General features: G+C 41.5%; 1 protein-coding gene across 4 annotated transcripts in view; it reads right to left on the reverse strand.

Moving 5' to 3' along the window:
• Positions 1 to 19,353, reverse strand: part of PLXNB2 (plexin B2) — a 190,045-nt gene that overhangs the window by 73,297 nt on the left and 97,395 nt on the right. For all 4 annotated transcript variants that reach the window (XM_044280256.1, XM_044280257.1, XM_044280258.1 and 1 more), the window contains one exon: positions 13,155 to 13,198. The gene's annotated coding sequence lies outside the window, so the exon portion shown is untranslated. The remainder of the gene's footprint in view (positions 1 to 13,154; positions 13,199 to 19,353) is intronic.

Here is a 19,353-nt window from a genome sequence, read left to right on the forward strand (position 1 = left end):
GGGGCCGGTGCGTTCACTGTTCTCCGGCCCCCAGCTCCAGTAGTTATAAAATGTGTGCAATTAATAAGCATTCTATTCATGAGGCCCCCTCTGTAGTAGAACATTCAATACAGCCACATCCTACTCACAGGGCTGTCATCTTAATGCTGGCCGGCCGGGCAGAGGAGCGGCAGCGCCACAACTGACGTCATGTGCCCGGCCTACTTTCTGAATGAAGGAGGCGGCGCAGGCATGTGACGTTAGTCGTGACGCTGCCGCTCGTCTGCCCGGCCGGCCAGCACAGCCCTGTGAGTAGGATGTGGCTGTTCTACTGCAGAGGGGGCCTCATGAATAGAATGCTTATTAATTGCACACATTTTATAACTACTGGAGCTGGGGGCCGGAGCACAGTGAACGCACCGGCCCCCAGCTCCTCCTCCCAGTCCCTCCCCCGCTATTTCCGGCCGATATGTACAACTATCGGCAGAAACAGATTAGGTGCATTTTTGGACGATATTTTCGGCTGCCGAAATTTCGGTGCACCCCTAAAAAAAAACAAAAAACAGTGGTGTCAATTTTGTTACCTTACATCACAAAAAGTGTAATAGCAAGCGATCAAAAAGTCATATGCACCCAAAAATTGTACCAGTCATCTTATACTGAATAAAATGAGCCCCTACATAAAAGACAGAAATGGATTTCAGAATATGGAGACTCTAAAATGAAAAACTAAAATGGTAACTGATCGGAGCCCCAGGCTTACACAGCTGGGGCTCCAATCGGCACTTCCACTAAGGAGGAGGGGGATAGGGGACCCTGTAGGCACTGCCACCACTGAGCCACCAATGAAGATAACTCTCTCATTAACACAGGAGGCAGGAGCTGGCTGCAGAATCACATAGCTGGCTCCCGACCTCTATGAGCAATAGCTGCGATCCTCGGTAGTTAACCCCTCAGGTGCGCGGATCGCAGCTACCGCTCATAGAGGTCGGGAGCCGGCTATGTGATTCTGCAGCCAGCTCCCGCCTCCTGTATATGAATTAGAGATTTCTCTTCATTGGTGGCGCAGTGGCCACAGCCCCTCCCCTCTTCTCTCATTGGTGGCAGTGGCACAGAGGGGAGGGAGGACATTGCTTCCTTCTCCCCTGTGCCGCTGAGGGAACACGGAAAGCATTGTCAGCAGCGCGATCCTTGTCCCCCATACGTTATCAGTATATCTGCAAAATAGATGCAGATACCGATAACATTCAAAATCCTGAATATCGGCCGATAATCGGTCGATCCCTAGAAGCCAGGACAATTTTCCCCACAAACATTCCTGGTAGTGAATGGGTTAAAGTGATTTTTCTAGGCATCGGAAACTGGAAAAGGGTAATAAATGGGATGGTTTTAGTGCATCACAGATGTAAAATCTAGAAGATAGACTCCCTCAACCCCTTAAGTTTTTGCATTTCCTTTCTGTTCACATAGCCATATGAGGGCTTATTTTTTGTGGGATAAAAAAAATACAAATTTACATTAATCATTAATTTACTATATCCATTATTGAAAAAAATGGGGCAGATTTTTTTTTGTGGACTTAAATTGAAAAAACTTAAAATAAATAATTCCACCAAGGTCTTTTGACCGTTTTGACATCACGGTGTTCACTGTGTGCTAAAAATTGACAATGTTCTTATTCTGCAGCTCAATACGAATAGGAAGATACCAATTCGTATATTTTTTTTTTATCAAAATTTTCTTTGCATTGCCATTCTCTGACAGCCATAACCTTTTAATATATATGTCCACAGAGCTGTAGGAGGGCTTGTTTTTTGCTGAACCAATTGTAGTTTTTAATTAGTACCATTTTTGTGGTACGTACAACTTTTTGATCACTATTATTCAAAAATTGACCAAAAAAATGAGTGACTAAAAAATGGCGTTCACAGCACTGGAATTTTTTAAAATATTTTAATAGTTCAGACATTTTCGGACATGGCGATACCTGATGTGTTTATTTTTTATTGCTAATATATTTTTATATGTGAAATTGGGAAACAGGGGTTTAACATTTTTATGTTTTAATATTTAATAACGATTAGCACACTAGACCTTAGGATCTTTAGATCCCTTCTCCTATTTACTCTAAAACAGATCTATTAGGGTGAATAGGATTCTTACACAGTCTCTCCTGAGCTGTGTATTGTGCAGAGTGCAGCAGGGAACTTACCATGGCAGGTTTCAGCTGGGTCTAGGCTGCAATGGTAACCGATCCGAAAGCAGAGGGAGCCACATGTCTCTGCCTTACCTCACAGGTCTTGATTGCGGCACCTCAGGGGTTAAATCACAGGGTTTGCTGGGATTGCTGTTCCCAGTCATTGCAGCCAGGTGCCTGCTGTATGATACAGCAGACACTCGACGTGTATGGAGCTGGCTCAATTCAGCAGCCCGCTCCATACATTTCCCCAACCACTGTGACTGTTACATCAGATGTTAAAGCTGGGTTCACATCAAATTTTTGCCCTATGTTTAATGGGGTATTCCAGTTGTTTCAAGTTAACCCCTATCCATAGGATTGGCAGGTGATAACTATTACATCAGTCGGGGTCCTACCACTGGGACCCCTACCGATCACGAGAACAATGGAACTGTACAGTGACGGATGCCACCTTATGGCATCCGTTTAACATATACATTTTATTGTATATGTTAAACGTAATACAAAAACATGATGTAAATCCAGCTTTAATTACACCACAATAATCAACATGCCATGTAGCCGAGACATAATAGTCACCAGAAAATGCTATTAAACTGCATACTGTATGTACAGGAAACTAGCAGGTGTAAACCGGGCTGCAGCTTACAATGTGAAGGGTGTAATAATCATACACATACATTCTTCACTAGACAAATATAAACCAGTCCAGCAAGACTCCTGTTTGACAAAGGAGGGAAAAATGGCAGTTTCTTCTCACAGAAAACTTACTAAAAAAGGCACAAGGAAAATAAACCTATCATAGGCCCAAGGGAGTAAAGCCTTATTCACACGTCAGTGTGTCACAGACGTGTTCTCCACGGACAGCACACGTCACCATTCATTTTAATGTGTGTATTCAGACATCAGTGTTTTAGCAAGGGTCTGTGTTTTTAGCACGGATGCATGCTCCATTTTGTCCGTGTTCACGGATCATTAGGAAGAGATACTTTGAAAATTATTTTTCAGCTCTGCAGGGTCAGTGAAACACAGAAGGCACACTGAGAGCAAAACAGACACACTGACCCAACAGAGATCCTTCACGGATGCATCACTGACCACCTGCTCACGGATCTGAGCACGGACACGGACATGTGAATGAGGCTTAACACCTTAAGGACCTTGCCATTTTTCACCTTAAGGACCAGGCTGTTTTTTGGAAACTTGTGTCACTTTATGTGGCAATAACTTTGGAATGCTTTTACTTATCCAAGCGATTCTGAGATTATTTTCTCACGACACATTATACTTCATGATGGTGAAAAACATTTAAGTCGATGGATTAAAAAATCCCAAATTTACTGAATATTTGGAAAATTAGCCATTTTAAACATTTTAAAAAACGTCCGCAGGTGTTTTGCAGATTTGCAAAACAGACACAGGCAATGTACGTTCCGCACGTCGCCGGCACTATAATAGAAAATGCCTTTTTTTGGTCCACAGAAAATGCCTTGTTCTATTTTTATTTTATTTATTTTTCGGGAAAGGAAGTGCGGAAATGCATGGTTTGAATGGACCCTAAGACAGATACCTCATAAAAGAGTTATTACTTTACATTTCCCATATCTCCACTTTCATCTTTGCATCACTTTGTAAATGTAATTTTATTTTTTTTGGATCTTATAAAAGGCATAGAATTTTAGAAGCAAATTTTAAAATTTTTAAGAAAATTCCCAAAACTCACTTTTTTAAGGACCACTTCAATGCTAAAGCCACTTTGTGGGCTTACATAGTGGAAACCACCAATAAATTACCCCATTGTAGAAACTAAAACCCTCAAGTTATTCAAAACTGATTTTACAAACTTTGTTAACGCTTTAGGTGTTCCACAAGAATTAAAGGAAAAAGGAGATGACATTTTTAAATTTCACTTTTTGGGTAGATTTTTCATTTTGATTCATTTTTTCCTGAAACACATCAAGGGTTAACAGTCAAATAAAACTCAATATTTATTGCCCTGATTCTGCAGTTTACAGAAACACCCCATATGTGGTCGTAAACTACTGTATGGGCACATGGCAGTGCACAAAAGAAAAGGAATGCCATATGGTTTTTGGAGGGCAGATTTCACAGGCATAACTGTTTTGGAGTACAAACTACTTTTTGATCGTTTGGTATTACAGAGCAGGTTGTTACAGACGCAGTAATACCTAATATGTCTGTATTTTTTAATATATTTTGGTTTTAAACAATAAAAGCATTTTTTTAACAAATAAAAAAAATGTTTTTATGTGCTGAAAGCCATATCTTATTTTTTAGGCTCATTTTTTGCGGGAGGAGATTATTTTTGGGTAGATATGACTTTTTGATTACTTGGTATTACAATTTTTGTGATGAAAGGTGACAAAAAGACTTTTAGCACAGTTTTTATAAAAAAAAAATATTTAAAAAGGTATTGACAAGACGGGTGATTCATGTGATATTTTTATATAGCAGGTTGTTACGCACACGGCGATACCCAATATGCCTGACTTCAAGATTACATGGTCTAATCCCTGTTTCAATGCAGGACAATACATCAGTTTAAGTCCTCCTGCACACTTTTTTTTTTCCCCGTCTCTGTTCTGTTTTTGCGGATTAAGTTTGCGGTCCATATGCGGAACTATTCAGTTCAATGGTTCAAAAAGAAAAAAAAATAATAATGTACTCCGTATGCATTCTATTTCCGTATATATGTGTTCCGCTGAAAGATAGAACTTGTCCTATTATTGCCCGCAAATAATGATCCGTGGCTCCATTCAAGTCAATGGGTGTGCAAAAAATATACGGAATGCATACGGAACACATTCAAAAGTCATTAGTTTTTTGTGAATCCATGCCCACTTTGCCCATGTGTATACTGTTAAAACACATTAAAGTACATTACATTAATGATTAAACATTTTATGTTTATGTTTGCGATCCACAAACAACGGATCGCATACGGAAACCACACAGATTTTTTGCGGAACTACGGAAGGGAAACAAAAAAAAAAAACAGAGCAACGGATCAGTTAAAAACTGACCGCAAAATACTGAAAAAGCCTTACAGTCGTGTGCAAGAGGCCTAATACACTGATAGTTTGCCTATGAGACCCAGCCTGGGGACTGGACCTCATATGCTTCTGTAGCTTCCAGGCCCCAAGGACTTTGAATGGCTTGGGGCTGCCATGGCAACCCAACGAATGAGGAGAGGGAGCGCAAACCTCCCATATGCCGCGTTTAGCGCTGGCCACGACATATGAGGGGTTAAACCACCGGCATCGGCGTCATCACCATCAATAACAGCTGGATCCCTGCTGCTGATTGTGGCACCGCACATGGGATGGGAAGAAGGACCGCATGACGAGAATGCTCATCCTGGGGCACAAAGTACCGGCCATTTATTTCCATCAGTTATTGTGAGCCAAAATCAGTAGTGAAGCCTAGTCAGAGATGAGGTATAATGGAAAGATATGTACCTTTTTTTTTTTTTTTTATTTAAACCTGGTTTTGCCCCACAATAAGGGCTCATGCACACAACCGTTGCTGTTTTGCGGTCTGTTTTTCACTGATCCGTTATTCCGTATATGAGGGGTTTTTTTTTGTGTCAGATTTAAGTCCTCTTCCCTTGCGTTATTCCACAAAACATATCCGTATAGTTTCCGCATTTGATCGTTTTTTTTTTTTTTAGATCGTATACAGAAACAGTAACTTATTAATCACAAACACATGAGCAGTATGGCCTACAGTATGAATCTGCAAAATACGGATTAAATACGGACGACATACGGATGTGTTCCGTGTGCGTTCCTTATTTTTTGAGGACCCATCAACTTGAATAGGGCCTCGGACTGTGATTTGCGGACAATATTAGGACATGCACTACTTTTTTTGCGGAACGGCCATGCGGATAAACGGGATGCACACGGAGTAACTTCTGTATTTTTTACAGCCCCACTCAAGTAAATGGTTCCGCATACGGTCCGCAAAAAACCCCAAACGGTAGTGGAAAGAAAATATATTCGTGTGCATGAGCCCTGACTGATAGAAATAACTGATCAAATGACTGAAGTGTGAACGATGGCTTTTTTATCCTTAAAAAGTCTCCAGTAACTTTAGAAGCTTAAAGGGGTTGTGTCACTTCAGCAAATTGTATTTATCATGTAGAGGAAGTTAATACAAGGCACTTACTAATGTATTGCGAGTGTCTGCATTGCTTCTTTTGCTGGCTGGATTCATTTTTCTATCACATTATACTGTACATTGCTTGTTGCCAGCACATTGATTTCTATGATACTACCTGGATGATCTATGTACTACCTCTACTATACATATTACACGCACATATATATACAGTCAGGTCCATAAATATTGGGACATCGACACAATTCTAACATTTTTGGCTCTATACACCACCACAACGGATTTGAAATGAAAACTAACATAATGTGCTTTACCTGCAGACTGTCAGCTTTAATTTAAGGGTATTTACATCCAAATCAGGTGAACGGTGCAGGAATTACAACAGTTTGCATATGTGCCTCCCACTTGTTAAGGGACCAAAAGTAAAGGGACACTTGGCTTCTCAGCTGTTCCATGGCCAGGTGTGTGTTATTCCCTCATTATGCCTAATTACAATGAGCAGATAAAAGGTCCAGAGTTTATTTCATGTGTGCTATTTACATTTGGAATCTGTTGCTGTCAACTCTCAAGATGAGATCCAAAGAGCTGTCACTATCAGTGAAGCAAGCCATCATTAGGCTGAAAAAACAAAACAAACCCATCAGAGAGACAGCAAAAACATTAGGTGTGGCCAAAACAACTGTTTGGAACATTCTTAAAAAGACCCGGAAAACAACTGTGGTGGATGACCGAAGAATTCTTTCCCTGGTGAAGAAAACACCCTTCACAACAGTTGGCCAGATCAAGAACACGTCCAGGAGGTAGGTGTATGTGTGTCAAAGTCAACAATCAAGAGAAGACTTCACCAGAGTGAATGCAAAGGGTTCACCACAAGATGTAAACCATTGGTGAGCCTCAAAAACAGGAAGGCCAGATTAGAGTTTGCCAAACGACATCTAAAAAAGCCTTCACAGTTCTGCAACAGTACTGACAACCACAAGACTGTAGAAAGTGGTCTACAGCTTTAATCCCTATGGCGTATGGGATGCTAGAATATAGGGCCTCAACATTGAGACTACCTCCTTCAACTTGGACCTCTTCTAAACGTTTCAACAGATCCGTTGTATCCATTGTGTATGGTGGTAAGGCGGTTATAAAGGGGGCCAATACCTGATCGATGTAGATGCCCAAATTCTGACAAATTCCCAACACCCGAGACCATTGGTCTACACTTAAGGGATGAAACCCCCTTATGCAGTTTAGGGAGACAGTAGAAAGTAGACAACGTGGGAATGAAGGTAACAAAAAAATCATATTCATCCTGAGTGATAACCTGTGACTGTTTGGCCTCATCCAGAATGCTCTTAAAGGGGTTGTCCGAGTTATGGGAAAAAAAAAAAAAGATATAGCACTGTAAATCTAATGGTCAGCGACATAACTAAGCTAAGCAAGTTTTAGGCAAAAAAATTATCTAATTTCCTAATTTCCCTGGTTCTCTTCTGGCCCTTTACTTGCAAAAAATAAAAATAAATAAAAATCTCTGCCCCTGCACTGCTAAGGGAGTGAATACAAGTGCTGCCCTGAGTGACATGTCTGCCTGCTGGGAGACTCAGCAGCATGTTCAAATTTTATTTGGACATTATGAGAGGAGTTGGTATTTTGACCCCAAAAATTGCTATTTTATATTAATATTTTTTTTCTATATTTCTTCTATTTTTATATGGATTTTCCTGTAAGGGGGGGTTTATAATGGAAGGGAGAGGGGAAAAGAGTAAGGCCCCTTTCACACAGGCGAGTATTCCGCACGGGTGCGATGCGCGAGTTGAACGCATTGCACCCGCACTGAATCAGGACCCATTCACTTTTTATGGGGCTGTTCACATGAGCGATGATTTTCACGCATCACTTATGCGGTGCGTGAAAATCGCAGCATGTTCTATATTTTGCATTTTTCACGTAACGCAGGCCCCATAGAAATGAATGGGGTTGCGTGAAAATCGCAAGCATCCGCAAGCAAGTGCGGATGCGGTGCGATTTTCACGTATGGGTTCTAGGTGACAGTCTATACACTGTATTATTTTCCCTTATAACATGGTTATAAGGGAAAATAATAGCATTCTGAATACAGAATGCATAGTATAATAGTGCTGGAGGGGTTAACTTTTTTTAATTTATTTTTTAACTCACCTTCTCCTCTTGATCGCGTAGTTCCCGGTCTCTTTACTTCTTTAATGATGAGCTGTGGCTAAATGACCTGTGGTGACGTCAGATCACATGCTCCATCACCACGGTGATGGACCATGTGATCTGACGTCACCACAGGTCCTTTAGCCCACAGCTCATCATTAAAGAAGTAAGGAGATCGGGAACTACGCGATCAAGAGGAGAAGGCGAGTTAAAAAATAAATAAAAAAAAGTTAACCCCTCCAGCACTATTATACTATGCATTCTGTATTCAGAATGCTATTATTTTCCCTTATAACCATGTAATAAGGGAAAATAATAGAATCTTCAGAACATCAATCCCAAGCCTGAACTTCTGTGAAGAAGTTCGGGTTTGGGTACCAAACATGCGCGATTTTTCTCACGCGAGTGCAAAATGCATTACAATGTTTTGCACTCGCGCGGAAAAATCACACGTGTTTCCGCAACGCACCCGCCTCTTATCAGGGCCAAAAATATGATGCCCGTGTGAAAGAGGCCTAAATGTTATTTTGACACCCATATAAAACGGAATGTGGGTGTATCATCCGCTCCTGATGAAGCTGGTGTGGCGAAACCAGGGTCGAGCGGTGTTATAACCACAGAGATTTTATTCTGTTTTATGCCTATTGATCTTATACCTTTGTGAGTATAATAAAAGCTATTACCATTGGAAACATTGGTGGACCTTCACTATGTGTGTGGTTTTGTGACCGAGATTATCCTCCTGTGGAACCTGTGACGTAGTGAGTCACGCGCGGCCCTCCCTCCCGGCCTGCCTTCTCCCTCCTCTCTGCTACGGAACTTAGTTGTAAGCAATTCAGCTGGATTACACATGATTATTATATTTTAACAATGCCTACAGGTTAGATAAGATTATACAACAGTGAGCGCTGTCATTCCTAATCCAGATGACGGCCCCCAGCCCCTCCTCCCTCTCAGTTGATACACCTGCCGACCGCGCTGTGCGGCGGCCGTGCATCATTGTAGGTAATCGCAGCATTTTTGAGTCGGCCAAATCGCCATATCACAATCGTCGATTATCGCGATATGATTGCTTTGGCAATATTTCGTGCAGTACACAACCAAGAGATGTTAGGCTAGGGTGTAAGACGATATGTGTGTACATAGATAAAGAACCTAAAAAGTCACACACATATATATATTTGATAATGCTTTATTAGTAGAAAAACACATAAATTATTACATATATGGCGGTTTCAATTAATGGTAAAAAGTGCAGGAATGTAAAGTGACAAGTGCATGGAGCCAAACAGCCGATCCAGAAAGTTGGTATATCGGATAGGTAAGATGGTACAACAGGTAAAGGGACGATTGAGAGCAATGCAAGAAGTGGTATGAGTCCCAGTAATACTTGCAAAAAAGCACAACGTCCTAATTACACTACCACGGGTCACTGCTATATAAGTGGGAGGACAATAAGTCCACACTAGTGGTGTGCAGGGCGGTAAGCAATAATTATAAACATCAATGAATCAATGCTAATCCGCCTGCAAACAACAATTTGATAAAACCGACCGTGGTGACCTATACAGACCGGTCTGTATAGGTCACCACGGTCGGTTTTATCAAATTGTTGTTTGCAGGCGGATTAGCATTGATTCATTGATGTTTATAATTATTGCTTACCGCCCTGCACACCACTAGTGTGGACTTATTGTCCTCCCACTTATATAGCAGTGACCCGTGGTAGTGTAATTAGGACGTTGTGCTTTTTTGCAAGTATTACTGGGACTCATACCACTTCTTGCATTGCTCTCAATCGTCCCTTTACCTGTTGTACCATCTTACCTATCCGATATACCAACTTTCTGGATCGGCTGTTTGGCTCCATGCACTTGTCACTTTACATTCCTGCACTTTTTACCATTAATTGAAACCGCCATATATGTAATAATTTATGTGTTTTTCTACTAATAAAGCATTATCAAATATATATATGTGTGTGACTTTTTAGGTTCAATATTTCGTGCAGGCCTAGCATGCACAAATCTGTAGGCAGTTTTTACATATGCATGTACAGTGTGTGTGCATGGTGTTTATACCCACGTGTGCAAGCCCTTATTAGAAGTTTTGCTATGAGGTCCTTTATTCATGTTATTGGACCCTCATATTAAGTCACAAATAACGGAATCAATTTGCTGACGGTTCAGAAACACGGCATTCGCCACTGCTTTACACACAACCAACCGCACCAGGAGAACTACTGTCCTTATTCCTCATTTACCTATTATCTACTAAATTGAAAAAATATCACACAGCCATTTTAAAAGGCATTTTTCCATAGCCGCTTGCTTCCTACTGTTGGTGCGTAAAACCTGTTGACAGTGGTCATTGGCCCATGTTATTTTAATCCGCACGTTCAGACTGGCTGAGCGCTCCTGAAATTCAGTATGCCTCAGCAATGATTGCACTGCGGTGAGCTAAATCCACTGGTGCACACCGTTTTCAAACACCCTGGACTGATGATAGCAACTTAAATTGAATTTTTGGGCAAACACTGAAAATGCATTTTTCACCAAGAAACTAGCACATTTTTTACCCACCCAAAATGTCAAGCAGCAGCTGAAAATACAAGTAACATTTTCGGGTGTATAAAGAGCTAAAAACTCAAGATGTGTGTGTAATGTTACCCTTTTATAAATCCCTGGCAAGGCTACATCTTGAATCTGGGATTCACATAGTTAATGGGGAGTCTAGAGGTGGGAGACCAGATTACTAAATAGGAAGGAAGGTCTCCCTTATAATGAGAGGAAAGGTATTGTTCCACGAAAAATATTTTTCAATCCAGCACCTGGATCTGAATATTATTGTAATTGCATATAATGAAAAATGTTTTTTTTAAATTGTTATTTAATACAGTTATTCAATAAAATGTATCTGTATAGCGCCACCTGCTGTTTGCTTTTTTCTTATTTCTTTGTCCTGCTCACTGAGAAGGCCGCACATGCTCAGTTTCATCCTTCAACTGCCTCCTGAGCTGTGATAGGGAGAGCTGAGACACGCCCCCTAGCTGCAGCAGAAAAGACACTCCCCTTGAGCTTTTAGCTTGATGCAATGAATGGGGGGGGGGGGATCTCTAGAACCATGTGAGGTACAGAGCTGGCTCTAGCTTTGTTAGAATGCGATAGTTTTGTTGTATATGAGGTCTGATTTTGATTTTTTACATTAGTCATGGGATAACACCTTTAAAAAATTGGGCTGGTTTGTCTAGAAAAAAAAAAGCCTTAGAGGTGATCTAATGTAAGAGTCAATGTAAAGAACTGGCACAGGATGTGTCCATGCCAGGGGATATTCATTATGTGTGGAGGAAAGGCATTTTATACATCAATCCTGGAAAGGATTCTTTACAGTTAGAGCAGTCAAACAAGAGGTAGTAACAATATACGCTCTTCTGTGATAAGACTTTAATATGCTACAAATACGTCTTTGCTCCTTTTTGGAATATAAGTGTGCAAAAACAAAGCAAAAATCATATTCAAAGACCAAATTAAGTATAAAGTGCCATCTGTGAGCCCTCGCTTCTCTTCTGTGTGAACTTTACCTAATATGTGGCTTGTGGGTATAACAAAACCAATCTGCATAAAAAATGATGGTTACGGTACAAAAATGTATAGCAGTCATCCATTAATGACTTCCAGCTAATAGGATGAAACATGTAGGTACAAACTGTAGTTAAAGGGAACCCGTCACCGGGATTTTGGGTATAGAGCTGAGGAAATGGGCTGCTAGATGGCCGCTAGCACGTCCGCAATACCCAGTCCCCATAGCTCTGTGTGCTTTTATTGTGCAAAAAACCTGATTTGATACATATGCAAATTAACCTGAGATGAGTCAGAGCTTGAAAATATGACTCTTCTCTGGTCACACAAGTAAGATATGACTCTTTTATGTTAATTTGCATAACAGGCAGGAAGTACAAAAATGCATAATACTTATTGAATTCATCTTCAATTGAAATTAAAAGTGTAATTTATATGTTTAGGGTAACACAATGAACATTTAAAAACGCTCAGTGAGGGTAGCATAGTAGAGGTGACAGGTTCCCTTTAATGTGAGTTATAGTTATTTGACAATAGTACTTTCGAGGGGGCACAAATATCTGGGAATGTAACGTGATTCAAGAACCTTTTTGAGTGCTAGCTCTGTGCACATCAGGCTACTCTGCATGCAGCTTCTACAAGTTGCTCTAGAACCATTTTGTTTTAGTATATTTTAAAATGTGGAGTTAAAGGGAACCTGTCACCAGGATTTTGTGTATAGAGCTGAGGACATGGGTTGCTAGATGGCCGCTAGCACATCCGCAATACCCAGTCCCTATAGCTCTGTGTGCTTTTATTGTGGGAAAAAAACCCTATTTGATACATATGCAAATTACCCTGAGATGAGTCCTGTCCCTGACTCATCTCACGTACAGGACTCATCTCAGGTTAATTTTTCTTTTTTACACAATAAAAGCACACAGAGCTATGGGGACTGGGTATTGCGGATGTGCTAGCGGCCATCTAGCAACCAATGTCCTCAACTCTATACACAAAATCCCGGTGACAGGTTCCCTTTAAATTCCAGTTTTTATTGAATGATCTAGTACAAAAGTATTCAGTGGAATTTCTAATGCTCAGGTACTTACATTTCTTAATTTTCGTCTTCTCAGTTGGTTCTCAGCACTTCACCCTATAAAGAAAACACAAGTGAATACTTTACTAGGTTGTCATCGGCCACACAAAGAAATAAAATACCCTTACCAACAGAGTACCGGGGAATATTTATCATGCCAAAAGTGGTGAAAAAGTGTTGCAAGTCTTTGAGCTGATGGCGTGGGCAGGGAAGCGGGTGGGCTGGTAAGCCGGCTCATTTATCATTTTCCACGCTGGTTTTTGTTGTGGAAAATGGCTTATATCTATGCCAGCAAGAGGGCATGAGATGCAAGATGTACTACTAAATCTATAACAGCCTGCCACAGCTCTCAGGAATCCGGCATTTCCATATGTCACCGGAATGGCCACTGACCCCTATAAGTGGGTTCAGCAGAGATCCGGGTACTGCGCGGCAAATATGCCGGGATTCAGCCAGAGATAAACCGCTGCGTCAATGCTGGTTCAAGAGAGTTCCGGAACTAATAACGGCAGTGTGAAACTAGTGAGCTACGTCTACAAGGCATTGGGGGACATTTACTAAGCATGTAGTGTCAGAATTATGGCGTAAAATGTGCCAAAATATATCAACTGTTTTCTCCAGAATTTTCACAATAAAGAATGCATCACGCCAGAAATGAGTTATAAATGGGGGAGGGCTATCAAATTGGCGCATATTACGCCGCATTTATCATTCTTTTATTGACAGAAATAGCTCAAATTGTTATGGGCAATTAAGCCAGCTAAGGCTACCTTCACACCTGCGTTTAGGTGCGGATCCGTCTGGTATCTGCACAGACGGATCCGCACCTATAATGCAAACGCTTAGATCCGTTCAGAACGGATCCGTTTGCATTACCATGAACAAGAACGAAAAAAACGAAACAAAAAATATATATATTTTTTTTGTTCATGATAATGCAAACGGATCCGTTTTGACTTACATTGAGAGTCAATGGGGGACGAATCAGTTTTAAAATTGAGCCATATTGTGTGAACTTCAAACTGATCTGTCCCCATTGACTTACATTGTAAGTCTGGACGGATCCGGTTGCCTCCGCACGGCCAGGCGGACACCCGAACGCTGCAAGCAGCGTTCGGGTGTCCACCTGCGGAGCGGAGGACAAACGCTGCCAGACTGATGCATTCTGAGCGGATCCGCATCCACTCAGAACGCATTGGGGCCGTACGGATGCGTTCGGGGCCGCTTGTGAGAGCCTTCAAACGGAACTCACAAGCGGAGCCCCGAACGCTAGTGTGAAAGTAGCCTAATGTCATGGTGTTTTGTGTAAAAAGTTGCATTTATGGCAGAAAGATTGCAACTGTTTGTCAAAAAGTCGCATTTATGAAAATAAAACATTGTGGGAACAAGTGACAGGTAAGTATAAAACAGGATGCGTTTATTTTCATTTAATAGAAATGATTCTCTTCACAAAGCCAAGTACTGTGAGCCTATGAAATCTGAATGGGCACTAAAGATAGAAGGCGGATAGTAACATTTGCATTTAATGTTCCCCTGTCAGTCTGCACATGCTGCAAGTGCCTTGTAATTAGAAAAGCGGAGAACCGACTTTTAATTTTCCTGCTTAAAGTGACACTAATTATATAATGCAAATTATTTTGAAACAGATAAACAGACCACCAAGGATGTATTCTAATGAACCACGATCGGCGCAACGTTGAGGCAAGTCAACACAGTGAGGGACATTTATCAAGTCTTGATCCCAAGTGCCAGAGTGAGGTGCCTCTTAATAAATCAGTCGCACCTCTGGCACTCTGCGCCGCCGGAAACTAAAGTCTATGTCAGGCTACGCTGGAAGCTGGTGCAGACCTCAGCTAGAAGGCTACTTTCACACTTACATTGTTAATTCCGGTATGGAGATCTGGCAGAGGATCTCTATACTGGAATATAACAGATCTGCTTTGATTTTGCACATCAGGATGCATCTGTTGCTTTAGGATGTGATTGGGCGAAATCAAAAACGTAGAAAAACAGATCAGTCACTAAATACATTTAAAGTCAATAGATGACGGATCTGGTTTTTTAGGCTCCTAAAAAAAAAAACGGAGCCGTCACCACTGACTTACATTGTTTTCAGTGTCGGATCCGTTTTTATGACCGGACACAGAACTGCAGCGGTTTTGTATCAGGTCACAAAGCGGAAGACTTCTCTTTCCATTCAGAATACGTACGTACTAAATGGAAACATTTTTTTACAGTATTGAGACCCTCTGCCGGATCTCAATACCGGAAGACAACAACGCAGGTGTGAAAGTAGCCTAAGGTCTGCCAGTTTCTGGAACAAGTTGAAGGAAATCTGGTGTGCTGCACTAAGCCCCCGCTCCCCACTCCCGATAAGCCACGACCCCTTTCCTTGACACTTCGGAAAAGTAGTGAGAAGGTTACAAAGTTGTAAGTTATGGCGCACATATGGAGTGCACAATAATTTGTGACTTTTTTACGGCACAAGTGGTTTTTAGAAACAGTGGGATTTCTAACACAAGTGTCACCATATCCTTGATGGGCTATTTATCAATCACTATTTTCATTTCGATGGTAAAGGTTTTCATACCGTATCACTCTTGCGTCTGCTTGGCTTAGCCAAATATGCATGCGCTCTCAGTAGGAAGAGAGATAGGAAGACCTGGCCAGATACTAGTGTAGAGCGAATGGTGTTTGGACTGAAAACTTTGTTAACGATATAGCCTCCGTCCTAGTGTAAAATGTATGGGCTCTGTGGAGGTGTCTTTGCTAACTTGCAGCAAATATCGGGAAACTTACTTCGTCACATCTACGACCTGACATTTCATTTACTCGCATAAATTACAATGCAAAAATCCAAAGCTGAACTCGGCTTTGTTAATGAGGCAGATAGCTAGCTGATGAGAGACCTGATGTTCATCCTACCACCCTCAACTATAACTGCAAAGCAGGACTAAAATGTGTACCTGTGCAACCTTCATTCAAATGGTTGCTTAACCATCACCCTACTCCAATATAATGTGTATGGCCCGCTTCACCTGCAAACAGCTTTAGAAAATCTCACCCATACATGATTCTGCACCAAGTAGCCATTAACCCCTTGGTGACCTCCGCCTTACAAAGTCAGCACTTTAAAGATGGTAACCCTCTTGCAAGTACAGCTGGCTCCATAGCTCACCAGATTTGTACTGTTACAAACAGCAGAAACCTGGGGCAGATGTATGTGATCAGCCATAAGGCTGATTGCATACATTCAACCCCTCAGATGCTGTTGGTCAAATGTGACCATGGCATTGAGTAGTGCAGACGTGGGAGCTGTTCACTCTGGTAACCGTGTTCCCCGGATGAAATCGGGGAACCCATTAAATGCCTGTGATAGCTTAGAGCCTCAAGCAGGCTCCAATACCCATCACCGATTAATACCAATACAGGCCAGCACGTGGCAGCACTGTATTGGTATATGGTAAATGGTGTGCGCCATGATCTACCCATCACAGAACACTATCGCCAACACAGATGCCTTCAGCTGCCAAGCGCACGTGTAACAGGTCAGCCAGTTTCATAGGTACAAATCTGCTGACAGATGCCCTTTAATGACTTATCTTTCACTGCTGATCTGGTTTCTCTGTGGGTATGGATGACAATGCCAAAATGGTGTTAGATCTTTGCATGGGTGAATAGGCTTAACAAGAGAATATTTGTGCGGCAATGATCGTTTATACCTACGCCTATCTGACATTCATTATGGCAGATTTTTCAATTATGAAGGCAACACCCAAGCAGAAACCAAGAATACATAAGTCACACAATCTCTGAATTACAAAATTGTTCCAAATTGGTTGTTACAGACACCTAAAATCATTAGTAAACTGTGAGCTACACACAGCTCCATTACAAAGCTTAGGAATGAAACAGAATGACAAGAAAAAGATCTATTCCAACACTGTGTAAACAGCAAACTCAAACCAGTAGGTATTGAAATTGGTGAGGTTGGCCTCAAATATACCAAATGTGAGCAACCAGCCTGAAGACCACTCGTTTGGCTGACTCACGTTCCTCCCAATGCCACCATAAACACATACGCTCAAGATCAAATGAAGGACGTAGGCTTTATTCAATGGAAGGCTTTTCAATGGAAGGACGTAGGCTTTATTCAATGGTCATGCAGACTGCCACTCCATTCATCTCTATGGAAGCCCTGGAGACAGCAGAGTACAGCACTTGGCTGTTTCTGGAACTCCCATAGAGATGAATGAAGTGGCTGCGGACATGACCGACCTGTTGCTCCATTCATTTTGGGGGGTCACCAAGAGGTATGGTGGGTCACCATTCTAAAGATCTGTGGGGATTCCAGCAGTAGGACCCCCACTGATCTAATAGTTATCCATTATTTAGTGGATAGGTGGACATCTTCTAAAAACCGGAATACCCCTTTAAGCATATTCATCAGCACTACATACATTTTTTTTGCTTAATTTCAGAAAAGACGGATGTGTCCGATATTGTTGGATAATAGATGGCAGGGACACGGGTTCAAAGTCAAACAATGCCAAGCAATCAAGGAACATCAACTGCCTTAATGTGGAGTTCTTTCCATGTGAAGAGCCACTTTTTCATGGTAAATCAATCTGTGTTTCAGCCTTCCTGGGCTTTTAATGAGAGGTTGCTTTTCTTCAAGACGCAGCCGCCCAGGAACCACTGGTATATTGCACTTTACCAGCTATTTAGTAATAAAAATAACCTTTTCAGATAGTTTTACTGAGTGAAGAAAGAGGCACAACTTCATGCACTCAGCATAGGGCTTTACAGGAGTTCATTCACGCTGGATAATTACTATGGTATAGCTCAATAACGGAGGCAGTATACAGTACAAAGTATAATTCAGCTGCCCGCGCCAACCTGCCAACTAATGTAATTACTGTAAGACACCTCTTCTGGTTCACTTTATTTTTCCAAGTAAGAGTTTTGTTACGAAAATGTTTTGTCCTCTTAAATAATAGTACAATAGGTGAAGTAGCAATTGAAATGTAGGAAAAAATTTGACCTTTACATGGGCGAAGGGCATCTCGTTACTGATTTATGTAAGAAAGTTCAGAACAATCCCATTGCATTAAAGGGGACACGTCACTTAAATGTTCTACTAATTAAAACCAGATTGTGAAACAGGTTCTTGTTTCTGGTTTTATTTTTCAATTGTAGATTTTTCTTAGGCCTCATGCACACGACCGTGCCGCATCTTTTGCGGCCCCATTGAAGTGAATGGGTCCGTTTTGGCGGCTCGGCTGCGGACCCAAACAATGGTCGTTTGCATGAGGCCTTATTCTGTTACCGGATACTGATCATGGTGGCTGCCATCTTGCCTGAGCTGTTATTAAAGGGATTCAGATGACGCCTGTGTGCTGTATTTTTTTGGTCCCATAGAAATGAAAAGGTTCATGTGCAATACACAAAAAATGAGAATTGAACAGGATTGCAAAATAGAGTTGTGTGCATAAGCCCTTTGTCTGCCACAGTGGAGAAGTACTGTACCAGGTCTGCAAAAGAGCTAGAGAGACAACATGATCAGGATCAATCACAGGAAGTTCCAGATCCACATAACTGTGCAGACATTACTTAGTCTTTAACCCCTTCACGACATCCACAGTACACGTACAGCGGACGTTGGCACTTTAAAGATGGCGTCTACCTCTGAATGGAGTGAGCACCATAGCTGTCGGGTTTATGCTGTTTAACACAGCACACACCTGGGACTAATATATCTGATCAGAGATAATGCTGATCGCAGGCATTTAACCCCTCAGATGCCATAGTCATTTGTGAGCAAGACATCTGAGGTGGCTTTCCCAGGAGCGTTGCACTCCCAGGGCCCTAACAGCTAACCCATGCTAAGGGGGAAGACGTTCATTGGCGGTGATAGGCCTGGTAGGCCCCAGCCTATAACTGCCATAATTTCAGGGATGCCTGCAGGTGAAAGTGCTCCATACACTACAGTAGTAAACAACTGTACTGTATGGAAGAAGCGATCTAAACATCGTATGTTTAGGATGCCTAGGGGGGCTTAAAAAAAATATATGTATGTAAATCATCCCCCTTTCCCCATTAAAAAAAATTTATATAAAAAAAATAAAGACCACCGAGTCCCAAAACGCTCGAACTATTAAAAGATAAATGTACTTATTCTGTAAGATGAACGTACAGGATAAAAAAAATTG

This window comes from Bufo gargarizans, chromosome 2 (genome assembly GCF_014858855.1).
Source record: "Bufo gargarizans isolate SCDJY-AF-19 chromosome 2, ASM1485885v1, whole genome shotgun sequence".
Taxonomy (NCBI): Eukaryota; Metazoa; Chordata; class Amphibia; order Anura; family Bufonidae; genus Bufo; species Bufo gargarizans.